The following is a 14270-nucleotide window of genomic DNA, read 5'->3' on the forward strand; positions in this document are numbered from 1 at the left end:
GCCTGTTGGACTCTCCACTACAGAGTAATTGACTTCCCCTCTGTGAGTGGTAAAAACCAACAAGGCAATTATGAAGATCATGTGACACAGAGTTCTGAAGCCCAAAGTGGAGGTTTACTGCAATAGATAGGCTTCCTTTCAGCAGAACTACATGCTCCAGCAGCAGCATCTTCAACTTCCTCTTCAGGTGACCAGCGCTCCTTCACCCCCTGTAAACACTCTTCACCTTGGAACGGGTTTTCTAGAAGAGCAAACACGTTGCACCTCTGTGAAGTCCCCGCTCTCTGCTGCATCAATAGCATTCTGGGCAATGTAATTTCGAAGAATATATTTTGGATTGTTTGAATCCATAATCTTCACACACACTGAATTCAGTGACTCAACATCATCTACACTGTTTAGTTCTCTCTTTAACCGCGAACTGTATTTCTGCAGCCATTCTTTCCAATGTGCTTTGTTTCCATTACAGAGATCATCTGATATCATCTGCTGCAACCCAGAGTACCGTTCCATACGTTCCAATTCCTTATTAATATTGGCTTTTGTTCCAATTAAAGCAAACAGCTGAGGATTTGACTTAGCCAGCATGAGCAAAATGGAAAGTTGCCTCGGATCCATCTTTAGTTTGAAAACCACTTTTAATTCTTCAATAGATGCACATTGCTCAACTATCTTTTGCAAGACTTTATCTAGCTCCGCAGGATTTGATGCTCCAGAGAACGAGCTCAACAAACTGAAAGAGTTTGTAAAATCTGCACCTGTGCGTTCCATGGTTTGTAAGAAGTCGGATACCAATTTTTTTCGTCTTCTAATTCCAAATTAACAAGGCTTAGTTTCTTCCTCATCTTTTGCAAGTAATGACTCTCATAAGTTGCATCAAACTCCTCTTTGAGGACAGTTTCACTCATCTCCAGGGGCAGTTCAGGAACCAAAGCCACGGTAAGCTTACCCAGATTTGCGGACAGGAAACAGATTACTGTCCTCGGACAGTATCTATCAGCAAAAAAAACAAATCCAACAGGTGTACCCCAAGGATCAAGGCTAAGCCCGGTGCTGTTTAACCTATATAGGACACCTTTAGTTGAGCTAATAACATCATTTAACATCAATACAGTATCATACGCAGATGATACTCAGCTCATCTTAGTTTTAGACAGCAAGTCTACAAGAGCGGAGGAGAATCTTGGAAAGTGCCTCTCTGCAACCTTTAACTGGATGAAGACTAACCATCTGAAATGCAACACGGGCAAGACTGAAATTCTCCCTGTGGGTCCCCAAAATCTGTTTTCCCCCCAGCTGTGGTGGCCCCCAAATGAGGAAATTCCGCCAAAAACAGTAATATCCGCACGCAACCTGGGAGTCAGATTTGATGAAAAACTCTGTTTTAAACAGCAAGTGGCTGCAGTGGCAGGATCCTGTTTCAACATCATACGTGGTCTTCGAAAGTTTTTTAACTTTATCCCATTAGAAGCAAAGAAGACAGTTGCAGTGGCACTAATTTCATCACGCTTGGACTACTGCAACAGCATATATGCAGGAGTGAATAGATCTACCCTGCATAGGCTGCAGGTTGTCCAAAATGCTGCTGCACGCCTGGTGCTTAATCTTCCTAGGAGATCTTCTGCTTCTGCTGCCTTAAAACAGTTACACTGGCTCCCCATACATAAGCGAGTGCTCTTTAAGATACTGGTAATTACTTTTAGAGCGTACCACAAAAAAGGGCCTAAATATCTGGTCCCACGGTTCAAGCCATACATACCAGGTCGGAACCTGAGGTCATCAGACATGTGTCTTCTAACAGTCCCCAGATTTAGACTAGCCACCAAAGGAGGAAGATCCCTGGCCGTCCTTGGTACTAAAGCCTGGAATAAACTCCCACAAAGCCTACGGCAAATCCCCTCTGAAATCGAATTCAGGAAATCTCTGAAAACCTGGATTTTTAATTTACCAGACACGGTTAGCAAACAGCTAGTCTAGGCTCTAAATATCCCTCAGGTACTATGAAATTGATGTGAGTAGTGTTTTCCGGCCCACCATTCTAGGCTACGGACTACAGCGCCAAGATGCTCCTTGGAGCGATAGTATGCGCTCTATAAAAACTATCTTACAATTACAATTACAATTTCACTTGCAAATTTCCAGCTGTTTATTGTAAGCATAGCGTCCCATATTATCAGAGTCATTGCAAATATGATCAGGGTTATATCTGTCAATAAAGCCAAAGGGGCCATAATCAATAGTAAGTCGTACTATGCTCATATTATCTGTATTGAGCACCCAGTGGCAAAATCCAACACACTGCCATTCTGCAACCAGCCTAGCGGTTCTTCGAGTGATCTCCTGAAAAAAGCCAGCATTCCTTTTAACTGTGTCGCTGGGGTAGGATTCCTGTATTTCTGGATAGAAGGTGCCAATCACATAGTCAAGCATTTTCACTCGAATATCATTTTGATTAACACTGGGTCCCGTACGTCCTGTCAGTTCATCTGTCGGTTTAAAAATTTCAAAGTAGCCAAACCTTATAAACGTTGAAGCTATGTGCAGGACAACTGTCCATTTCTCATGCTTTGGATTGCCATCATAGAATATATCTCGGACAACAGCGGACTCAGAGGTGACACATGACCCGGTCCTTGTTGTGGGTATGCTCAAGTGGAGTAAGGGGTGGAGCTTGCCTGGAGTAAGGGGTGAGTCCGGCGCCCTTGAGCTGAATCGCCCAGCGATCCCCTTGGGGGCCCAGCACCTCTCCCAGGTACATGGCAGCGCCGTACCCCAGCTGCCCAGCATAGCTCCCAAACTGGTGTCCGCAGTAGCAGTGAGCGGCGGGCTCGGCACCGGGCGGCAAGCAGAATTCGCTCAGGTACAGGGCAGCCTCCAGCCCCAGCAGCACCAGAGAGGGCGCGAGAGCACCACCACCTGCGGCCCCTCCAGAGGTAACGGCCACACCCGTGAGAATCAGGCTCCGCGGACCTGGCACGGCTGGGACGCCTCCTCTCCCTTGCCGGAGCCTGGCTCCACCGACAGTGTGCGCAGGACCAGGTTATCAAAGCGTAGTCTGCCCACAGCATGACTGCCTACAGCGAGACCCTCTCACCGACACCTGCGGTAAGTCCACTGCCAGAGAGACGGGCGCGCCCCGGCTGAGGCAGCATATGCCCGGCACCAGAGCAGCCGTGGGAAAGCCAGAACCAGGAGCGCTGCTGCCATACAGAGCTCGCAGCAGGTAGACCACTGCTGGATGTTGGATACAATGTCCGCCTCATCATTACATCTGTTTTGGAAAATCTGGATTGACCTTTTCTGGGGTTAGAGGTAAGAGAACATCTGGAACCGGCCTTCACAGAGAGAAAGGAGACAGATTTATCAAGGAACTACTGGTAAATAAGGGACCTTGACCATATTAACGGACAATGTATTTTTCTAAGAGGTTTTCCACATCACTGACATGGCATGTGGTAAAGCTCTATAACTTCTTTAGAGAGATTGGGGTGGTTATACTGACTACGAGAGAAGCCAGTATTTCCCTGATAGTTGAGTAACAAAGAATCATTATGTATCCTAGAGACCAAATATGTTTCCCAACTTATTCCTCTCTAACTTTATACGTCCTTGCCCATTACACTGGGGACCCTGAAGCTCTTCTTGGTGGGCCACATCAATGGGCTTCGTAAAAGCTAGCTAGAATGTAGACATTGTGCGGCAAGACCATAATTTTTATTTTTTTGAGTTTTATATAGCGCTGGCTAGACCCAGAGGTATCAGAGCGCTTCACACCAAGAACAAAAATAGCGAGTTACAAGGTACAATAATTTAAACATTTGTTGCACAGTCAATACTAAGTAAGTGGAAAAATCATAGGGGGGAGAGAAGGTAGAGGGGGACAAGAACAGTGTTCTGACAGAAGGTGAGGGGAGAGGAGGGAACCGGGGGGGATGGAGTTAAGGCAGACCAGAAAGAAGGAGAAAAACATTCGATGATTGTCAGGGGGAGACCGGAGGGAAGGGGGAATGGACAGAGGTCAAACAAGATGGCGGGTCTGGGTCGTGGGTATCGACGGAGACCAACAACAAAATGGCGGGATGCACAAAAGTCAAAAATCCAGAACGAAGAACCAGAGAACAGGATTTAAGTGAGAAGAGTCGGGGGGGAGGATGCAGCCACAAAACCAAAGGTGGATGGAAGGCTGTAAAAGGTGTTCAGAGGCTCAGGACCACGGGGGCATCGATGTTGACAACCCGCAGTTCGTAGATCCTGCACCCCCATACCTGGAAAGGACTCACGGGTCCCAGAAGTCGGAACTGAGGCGAAACACACCCAGGCAGACGGCCAGTATGGAGGAGGCAGCAGCGGGGACTGGGATAGCGAGCCGCCCCTAGATCGGAGATTGCAGGTGGAAATTCGGGTCCACCAGACCAACAGCGCCGTGGAACTCACCCTCGATACAGCTCATTGCTGCAGGTGATCAAGCCTCGGGGCAGACTGCTACTCCTGACCCAGAGGGCAAGGGGACAGTCCAGAAGAGTGGAATCTCGCCCATGATCAATCAGCCGCCATCCGGAGTTTTCCGATAAGCCAGAGCTGCGCCAAGGCTGGTTCAATTGTTAGCAATCCGCGGCGCTTCGTCCTGAGGGAGGCAGTAGAGGAAAAAACAGCAGCAGTGGGACAAGGAATGCCATGCCCCAATGTCTGGCGGGTAGGCGACGGCCAAGGGAGAAACCCGGGCCAGACACCGCTATAGCCGAACCACGGGGCTCCACCGGGCATCGGCCATGTCAATCATGTGATACATATTTTTATAATGAAGGTAAGATAAAACATACATACCTTGGATGACAAAAAGACATTTGATTGTGTTGACTGGGCCTTTCTTGAGTTGCATCCTACATGAATCTGGGATCAGACCTACATTACAAAGATTTATCTGGAATTGCTATGCAAATCTAGTCATCATAAATGATGATTGTATACCAGGCTTCAGACTGTACAAGATAGACATGCTCCTTAGCCCCACTGCTCTTTACCCCCTCAAAAGTAGCACAAAAAAATCAGAACCTCAGTGTCAGCAGAGGAGATACACTCCAGGAGTACAGTGCACAAAATCCACCTGTTTACGCAAATTTCCTCCTGAGGACACTGGGACATCCAGAGATGTCAATATTGGAATTGCGGGTCCTTCTTTGGCAGAGCGATTCCATGGCAGGGTTCAAAGTGATCACTGAAACATCAGAAATGTTGGGCATATGTCTTCAACAGGACATGTGTGAAAGACTGGGAGCCACCTATCATTTTAGGAGGGCTGATAAAGATTACACATGGGTATCTATATTACACCCACCATACAAGGACTTTACAAGCCAAACTACCCACCACTGCTGGTGGCAATCAAAGGAGATCTTATTATATGACAGTCTCTCATTTTCTCTTGGCTATGCAGAATGACTGCATTGAAAATGAGTATAAGCCCTAGATTAGGTACATTTTTCAAACCTTGATCACTGTCCCCAATCAAGTGTCTAAGCTCTTTACATGGGGAGGTAAGAAGACCTGGATAGCACAGGAAGTACTGCGATACAGCCAAAGAGATGGGGGACTGGTACTCTGTAAATATACGATCATTACAAAGTGGCCCAAGCAGGTGTAGCATTAGAGAGGCCCCTACAGACCTCAGAGGAACCCCTGTTCTATATGGAATGGAAATTAATAGAGATATCACTCTGGTATCTGCTATAGTTGCCAAAGAAACACAGGTCAGCATGGTTTATGTGTCTGAGGTACCACACCTGCTGCTGTAGGCAAGGAATAAGGTGTCACACTATTTGGAGAACACACGATTCTCATATTTCACAAGGGTGGGGCTTAACACTATTATGGACACAGCGACCCAAGTGAGCATGTCGGGTATGACGGCTGCCGCTCTCCGGCCAGCCCGACATGCGCACTAGAGGCCAGATCAGAGTCATCCCCCTGACGTGCTGGAGCCTGGGGTGACTCATAGCCTCAACCCCAGGGCTCAGTAATACGCATTGCGGTCCACTGCCCCAGACATTCCAGATGCTTCTAACAGCAGGAGCAGCGTCAAGATTCATTACAGTCTGGTATGCATGATCATTCCTGTGAAGGCTGCGTGTACCAACAGCTTCCAAACCTCATTAGAAGTTCGGGCTATTTGGACAGCTATGAATGACACATACTTTACCTGTGATCCGAAGACTCCTTGTGCACTTAGCAAATTACTGTCTAGATTTTAGCTTTGCCCTTAGTAGAAAGTGGTACAAAAGGGGGTCGTGATGGTCCATCACCACCCCCCTTTTGTACCACTTAGTAGAAAGTGTCCATCCTATAATTTTCCCCCCTGAGACTTGAAGGGATCCCATCCACTGTAGCCCCTATCAGGGAACACTGCTCTCTAAGTGGAGTCATTACAACCAGCGGCCCGTAATGTGAGAAAGCAGCAGATACGATCGGGTCGCCAAGCGAACAGCAGTTCACGAGGACAGGCATAGCGGAGTTCGTGTTTTCATTGCCTGCATCGTATTCTTCATCTTCTTTAGCAGCCGGTTGACTGGTGCCTGCTCCGACTGCTCCCCGCCGGCTCCGCTAATCTGTACACTGTCCCGGTTATCTCTACCCAAGTCCCACTGTCTATCCCCGCACTCTGTCCTTCCTTCTCATCTGAAACATGTAAGTACATTTAAGTGCATGCTTACCTGGGGCCAGCTCGTAGCTTATACCACCCAACTCATTCTGTAAAAAGCTAAATTAAAATCAGTAACTTTTGTGTTATATCATCAGCGTATGTATAGTGCCTTCTACCATCACTGTGGCACCAAGGCACTTTTTTAATCTGAGTCCCCCTTTCTTACCTTTCTAAAATGTCCCTCAGTAGTTTGTGTGTTAGTCTTGTATGGTGTGTTCAGACCAGACTGAAAGCTGCAGCTCTGTACAGCTTCCCCTTCCTCTCTAGAATCTCGTCTGTCTCATCTGAGAGTCCTACTTCCTCCTCTACCTTGCCTGCCTGTAACTTATCCCCAACCGGACTCTTCGCCGCTCTGCATGGCTGCCACCGGGCACCGCTCCCTCATTCTTAGTTTTTCTCCGACTTCTCTCACTCTCTTCCTCACTCCTTCATTAACCCTCGCTGACTTAGCTCGCTCCTCTCACTATCTCCAGCGCCTCCTTTCCTCTCTGTACCTCACTTCCACTCCTCCTCTCTTTCTTATACCTGCCAAGTTTTGAGACAGCTTGTGTGTGACACTGGCATTTTCATGTTTTGAGTTGTTTATTTGAGAAATTTTAATGCTTGACACTTTAGCACGACTAGAGACAAGTAGTAGCGCCCATGTAATGAGATACATTTCAGAAATGATTGGATGACACCTTCAGACATTACTAGGGTTTTTAAAACATCTGAGTTGCATTTTGGGACATGTAGTTTTGTTCTTAAAGATGGCTGGGGACTACAAAAGCTACAATTGATGGACGGAATGCTAGACAATACAAACATTCACCCCCGGTCACAAGGATCTGGGTTTAATCCATTATTATTTTGCTCACTACACTACCCCAGTTTGGACCCAGCCATATGCAAATCAGTCTTGACCCTGTTCCTTGTGGGAACAGACCAGCCCGAACTGCCAAGCCAGGTCCTCCCTGGACTGGAAACATGCATCCTGGGACAGATTTCAGGGCATCACCCTTCATCAGCCAGGATAGCTTGAATCGGAGTAGGAGGAGGAATCTCCATCATCCACAGGAACACCCTCAGGAACTCGACCAGCACCAATGACACCCTCAGCAACGCCGAACACCTGCACTTCAAGATCCACATCGACCCCAACACCACCCTCAGAGGAAATCTTGTCTACAGACCCCCGGACCCTGGCCTCTGTTCAGCGACTCCATCAGCACACACACCCTCGCCTCCCCAGACTACATCCTCCGCGGAGACCTGAACTTCCAACTCAAGAACAACAATGACAGCAACTCCACCAACCTGATCAACAACCTCGAACTCAGACAGCTCGTCACAACGCCCACCCCCTCCGCCAGTCACACGCTCAACCCCATCACCTTCAGCCACACCACCAAACTCCACTGGACCGACCATCGCTGCATCCACTTCACCTTCCAGAAACCCACCACGCACCACCGCACCCAATGGAGACCCGCCACAGCTGGAGCAAAGTCACTGAACACCAGCTAAACACCACCCACGCCCAAAGCCCACCCACTGACCCCACCGACACTGCCGCCCGCAACCTCAGACAATGGATCGACGACTGCGCCACAACTCTCAACCCGATCAAAAAACTCTCCAACAGACACACCGATAGAAAAGCCAGCTGGTTCACCGGCGACCTCCAGGCCTCCAAGCAGACATGCCGAAAGCTTGAGAAAAATTGGCACCACGAACAGACACCGGACAGCCATGCAGCCCACAAGAGCGCCATCCGCAGACACCATCACCTCATCCGAACAGCCAAAAGGGCTTCCTTCAAGGACCGCCTCGACAACAATAGCAAAGAGCTCTTCAATATTGTGAAGGAACTCTCCAACACCAACGACATCCCACCATCAAATGTCCTGTGTGACTCCTTAGCCACCTACTTACATCGCAAGATCGCAGACATCTACAACAGCTTCAACAGCCAGACCCCCGGCAGCCACCGACACCTCAGACTAACCACCCACCTTCCGCACCAACCCACTGCTCGCCTGGACCCACATGAACGATGACGACACCACCAAAATCATGAATACCATCCACTTCTGCTCTCCGTCAGACCCATGCCCACACCACATCTTCAACAAAGCTAGCTCCACCATCACACCCCATCTCCGCAAGATCATCTACATCTCCTTTGAGACCACAACCTTCCCGGAGAGCTGGAAGCACACCGAGATCAAAGCCTTACTCAAGAAACCCAAGGCGGACCCGAGAGACCTCAAGAACTTTCGGGCCATTTCCCTACTCCCGTTCCCGGCGAAGGTCATCAAGAAGATCGTCAATGGACAACTAACCCGCTACCTCGAGGAGAACAACATCCTGGACGCGTCCCAGTCCCGGTTCCGCAGCATCCACAGTACCGAAACTGCCCTCATCGCCGCCACTGACGACATCAGGGCCCTGCTGGACAATGGAGAAACTGCAGCACTCATCCTCCTGGACCTCTCAGCCGCCTGCCACCACATTCTACGCACACGCCTCCGCAACGCAGGGATCTGAGACAAGGCCCTGGAATGGACCACCTCCTTCCTCTCCGGCAGAACCCAGAGTGTCCGCCTCCCACCATTCCGATCCAATGCCTCCGCGATCATCTGCGGCGTACCCCAAGGATCTTCCCTCAGCCCGACACTGTTCAACGTCTACATGGCACCGCTCGCCCGATTACACGACCTCAACATCATCTCTTACGCCGACGATACCCAGCTGAGCCTCTCACTCACCAAGGACCACTCCACCGCCAAAACCAACCTCCACAAATGGATGAAGAACAGCCGACTGAAACTGAACTCTGACAAAACAGAGGTCCTCGGCTCTACCCCCTCCGCCTGTGACGACTCCTGGTGGCCGACCACTCTGGGCGCGGCACCGTCACCCACCGACCACGCACGCAACCTGGGGTTCATCCTCGACTCATCACTCTCCATGACCAAGCAAATCAACGCCGTCTCATCCTCCTGCTTCAACACTCTTCGCATGCTCCGCAAAATCTACAGATGGATCCCCACTGATACCAGAAGGACAGTCACCCAGGCCCTCGTCAGCAGCAGGCTGGACTACAGCAACGCCCTCTACGCAGGAGCATCAACCAAACTGCTGAAACAACTACAACGAATACAGAACGCCTCTGCACGCCTCATCCTCGACATCTCCCGCTACAGCCACATCATACACGACCTGAGAGACCTGCACTGGCTCCCCGTCAACAGGAGGATCACTGTCAAGCTTCTCACCCACGCTCACAAGGCACTCCACAACACCGGACCCACATATCTCAACAGACGACTCACCTTCTACACCCCGAACTGCCAGCTCTGCTCCGCCGACCTTGCCCACGCCACCATCCCCTGCATCCGAAGATTGATCTGCCGCCAGAGGTTATTCTCCCACCTTGCCGCCAAGACCTGGAATACCCTCCCAATCCACCTGCGGCAGATCCATGACCTGCTAATCTTCAGGAGACTTCTCAAGACCTGGCTGTTTTGGAGACTACACAAGTGGCATGGAATGAAAGTGGTACATATGCCAGCCTGGCTACTCTTTTTCTTACTTTTTTTTTTTTTTTAATCTTTTTTATTAACAAAACAACAAAGAAATACATCAGGTGACATTAGCAGCTCTCACATTTGTCCCAGTTACATTTCCATACTTTAAAATAATAAATACAAAATATTGATAATGGATCACGGGGACTCATGTGCCTCCACTTCTTCCAGACATATTAGGGGCGTACCGATATCTCCACGGTATCAATTCCAATCCTCCCAGACCTTCCCCCACTTTTCGGGACAACCCCTGGCAAAGTAGACCGACCTCTCTCTGAACATGCACCAATCCAAGTCTTCCACCCACTTCTCAACCCGGGGTGGCTGGCTAGCTCCCCACAGCTGAGCAATGTTGCGCTTGGCTACCATACATGCCAACGTTACCCATTGTCTCCCATACACACACAGATCCGTGGGTTCCCAAACGTTTAAGATACACCTGCGGGCCTCCGGCTGTATCTCCACCCCCAGGACGTTTCGCAGCATATCATGGATCTTTACCCAATATTCCTGCACCTCCGTACAGTGCCACAATATATGAATGAAAGTTCCAAGCACTCCACACCCCCTCCAACACTCCCAACTCTCCACTCGACCCATTCGAACCAGACGAGGCCCCGTAACATATGACCGGTGGATAATCTTTACTTGCACTAATCTGAGCCTCATCTGTATAGCCACCACCCGTGGAGAGGAGACCGCCTCCCGCCAATCCTCGTCATCAAGCTCTAACCCATCTGGACTCCATTGTGTCCTATGAGTACCAGCAGGTCCTCCATATTATTAATTAGTTTTTTTAATATATTAATGAGATGGTCTTCTCTGGGAGGTGACCATCTAACACTCGGTCTTCTAGGGGGGAAGCGTCAGGGAGCGTCTTGCCTCTGGGGATGTGTGTAAGCAGAGCATGCCTAATCTGGAGGTAACAGTAGTGCTCACTGTCATGAAGGTGGTATTGTTGCTTGAGGGAATTAAATGTGTGAACTGTGTCCTTCCCCCAAACATCTTTGATCTGCGTGATACCAATAAGATCCCATTTGTCAAATCCCTTGGACTTCCATAAACTTCCCAGCTTCTCCGCGCTCCATTATGGGGTGGCAAGTGTGAGCTTCCCCTCCCACTTGAGATGCCTATTGGCCGCGTGCCACACCTGCACTGCGTGTGCCGTTGGTCCGGCGAGGTCTGGCATACAGTGCCCTAGTGAAGTCACCCACTGGCACCTGCCAGAGGTCCATAGCATACCTCGGGTGTCTGTATATGGCATGATTCACCGCCGCCAACTGGGAGGCCCAATAACATTTCCGTAGATCCTATCCCCCCGTCATACCAGGGGAAAGTGAGCTTAGAAAAAGCTATGCGGGGCTTACCGTTCCTGAGAAGCTGTATCTGGAGGGCCTCTATTTCCCTGAAGTAGGATGCTGGTACTGGGTCCATTGTGTTCTGGAGTGCGTATAAGTATCGGGGAAGGGACATCATCTTGAAAAGTACCGCTCTACCCAAAAGGGAGAGCGGAAGTGCCACGTCCCCCTTAAATCGAGTCAGAGGGGGGCCCAGGTTGATAGCATACCTTAACTTCGGGTCAAGCGTGACATATATGCCAAGGTATCTAAACTCTATAGGTTCAATTTGTATCGGGCAGGTCTGTGGGATTGCCTGCGGGTCGCCTCTAAGGACAAACAGCACATCAGGGATCCTTGGTAAGGTAAAGCAGGATATTATCAGCGTATAATGAGATTTTGTCCACCCATTCCAACGTCCACCGCAATCCTCGGATCGATCGGTCCCACCGAACCCACGCCGCCAAGGGCTCTAAAGCCAGAGCAAACAGGAGCGGGGACAAGGGACATCCCTGTCTCGTGCCCCTGCCAAGGAGAAAGTCGGCAGACTTTCGATTATTTACCACCACTCTGGCTAAGGGATTAGCATACAATAGACGCACCCAGTTAATAAACTCCGGTCCAAAGCCCATCTTCCCCAATACTGCAAACAGGTAGGGCCCCTCAACCCTATCAAATGCCATGGTGACATCCAGAGACACCAGTAACGCCGGCTCCTGGATCGTTGGGGTCCTGCCCAATATCCTGTGTAGCCTGCGCAGGTTAAGGGCCGTATTCCGATGCAGCATGAAGCCAGATTGGTCCGGGTGTATCAAGGTGGTGATGACTTTGGCTTGTCTCGTCGCTAGCAGCTTCGCCAGGACTTTAGGTTCAGCGTTTAACAACAAGATAGGTCTACACGATGAGCAGAGCGTCTTGGGTTTACCTGCTTTGTGAATGACCACAATATTCGCCACCCGCTGGTCGTACGGGAGCTGACTCCTCTCTCTCTACTCTCTACAAACATGGAGCGAACAAACAGAGCAAGTTTGTAAGCACTCAGTTCATACAGTTCTATGGGAATTCCGTTCGGGCACGTGGCCTTCCCCGAGTGCACTCCTCTGATGGCCAGCGCCACCTCATCATTCGTAAGTGGCGAATCTAAATACCCCCAGTTGTCATCCGATAGCTTGGTCATCTGGATGTCCTTGAACACTGCAATGTTGTCTGCCTCCGTGTACACCCCAGGCGAGGTGTATTACCCCCATAATATTCAGAGAATTCAGCCGCTACGGCTTGCGGGTCCTTTATCGTACTGGAATTTCCTCCCTGTAACTGTGGTACCAGCCGCGACGCTCACTCTCCCTTCTCAAGCCACGCTATCAGTTTGCCGGCTTTATCTCCATGCTCGTAAATCCAACTTTGAGTCTCATCGTCCTGCGCTCTAGCCCTGTCCCTAGCGAGGCCCCTATATTCATCCTGGCACAATTTTAACCTGGTATACCTTCCGGGGTTGCTTCCCTAGATACCTCTACTTCCAACCTCGTCACCTTCGCCTCTAGCCACTCCATTTCCGCCTGCTGTTTCTTTTTTTTCCCCCGCGACCAAAGATAAAACCTCCCCCCAATAACGGTTTTATATGCCTCCCACAGGGTCTGTGGCAAATTCACAGTATCCCTATTTTCTTGGAAGTATCTTTCTGTGATCTTGATGATTTCCTTCTTGGTGGCGGGGTCTCTCAAGTGCCATGCGCTAATAGGGGCTACCCTACCTCCATCAGATTGGCCAGTTTCCAACTGGAGCCAAATTGGAGAGTGGTCGGAGACTCCCCTTCCCAGGTGTTGCACCTCCAAAACCGCAGTAGCCTGGGCCGCCGGTACTTTTCCTCCCTGTAACTGTGGTACCAGCCGCGACGCTCACTCTCCCTTCTCAAGCCACGCTATCAGTTTGCCGGCTTTATCTCCATGCTCGTAAATCCAACTTTGAGTCTCATCGTCCTGCGCTCTAGCCCTGTCCCTAGCGAGGCCCCTATATTCATCCTGGCACAATTTTAACCTGGTATACCTTCCGGGGTTGCTTCCCTAGATACCTCTACTTCCAACCTCGTCACCTTCGCCTCTAGCCACTCCATTTCCGCCTGCTGTTTCTTTTTTTTCCCCCGCGACCAAAGATAAAACCTCCCCCCAATAACGGTTTTATATGCCTCCCACAGGGTCTGTGGCAAATTCACAGTATCCCTATTTTCTTGGAAGTATCTTTCCGTGATCTCGATAATTTCCTTCTTGGTGGCGGGGTCTCTCAAGTGCCATGCGCTAATAGGGGCTACCCTACCTCCATCAGATTGGCCAGTTTCCAACTGGAGCCAAATTGGAGAGTGGTCGGAGACTCCCCTTCCCAGGTGTCGCACCTCCAAAACCGCAGTAGCCTGGGCCGCCGGTACTTTTCCTTACTTTAAGGTCAAGATTATATATATATATATATATATATATATATATATATATATATATATATATATATATATATATATATATCACTCCCAGGATGTATTAAAGTTGATTTAATGCAAATGCATTTCGGCGCTTGCCTTCCTCAGTGCATATCAACTGACACTTAAAACATTGTGCAGGTTTAAATGCATCAGAAAAACGATCTCATTGGAGAGGCATACAATCACAACCAGAGACG

General features: G+C 49.6%; 1 protein-coding gene and 1 pseudogene across 2 annotated transcripts in view; both read right to left on the bottom strand.

Moving 5' to 3' along the window:
• AFG2B (AAA ATPase AFG2B) overlaps positions 1-14270 on the bottom strand; it is a 270060-nt gene that overhangs the window by 157846 nt on the left and 97944 nt on the right. The gene's annotated exons all lie outside the window — the stretch shown is intronic.
• LOC144826389 (protein adenylyltransferase SelO, mitochondrial pseudogene) lies at positions 78-11703 on the bottom strand (annotated as a pseudogene).

Source organism: Lissotriton helveticus, chromosome 3_2 (genome assembly GCF_964261635.1).
Source record: "Lissotriton helveticus chromosome 3_2, aLisHel1.1, whole genome shotgun sequence".
In the NCBI taxonomy this organism is placed as follows: Eukaryota; Metazoa; Chordata; class Amphibia; order Caudata; family Salamandridae; genus Lissotriton; species Lissotriton helveticus.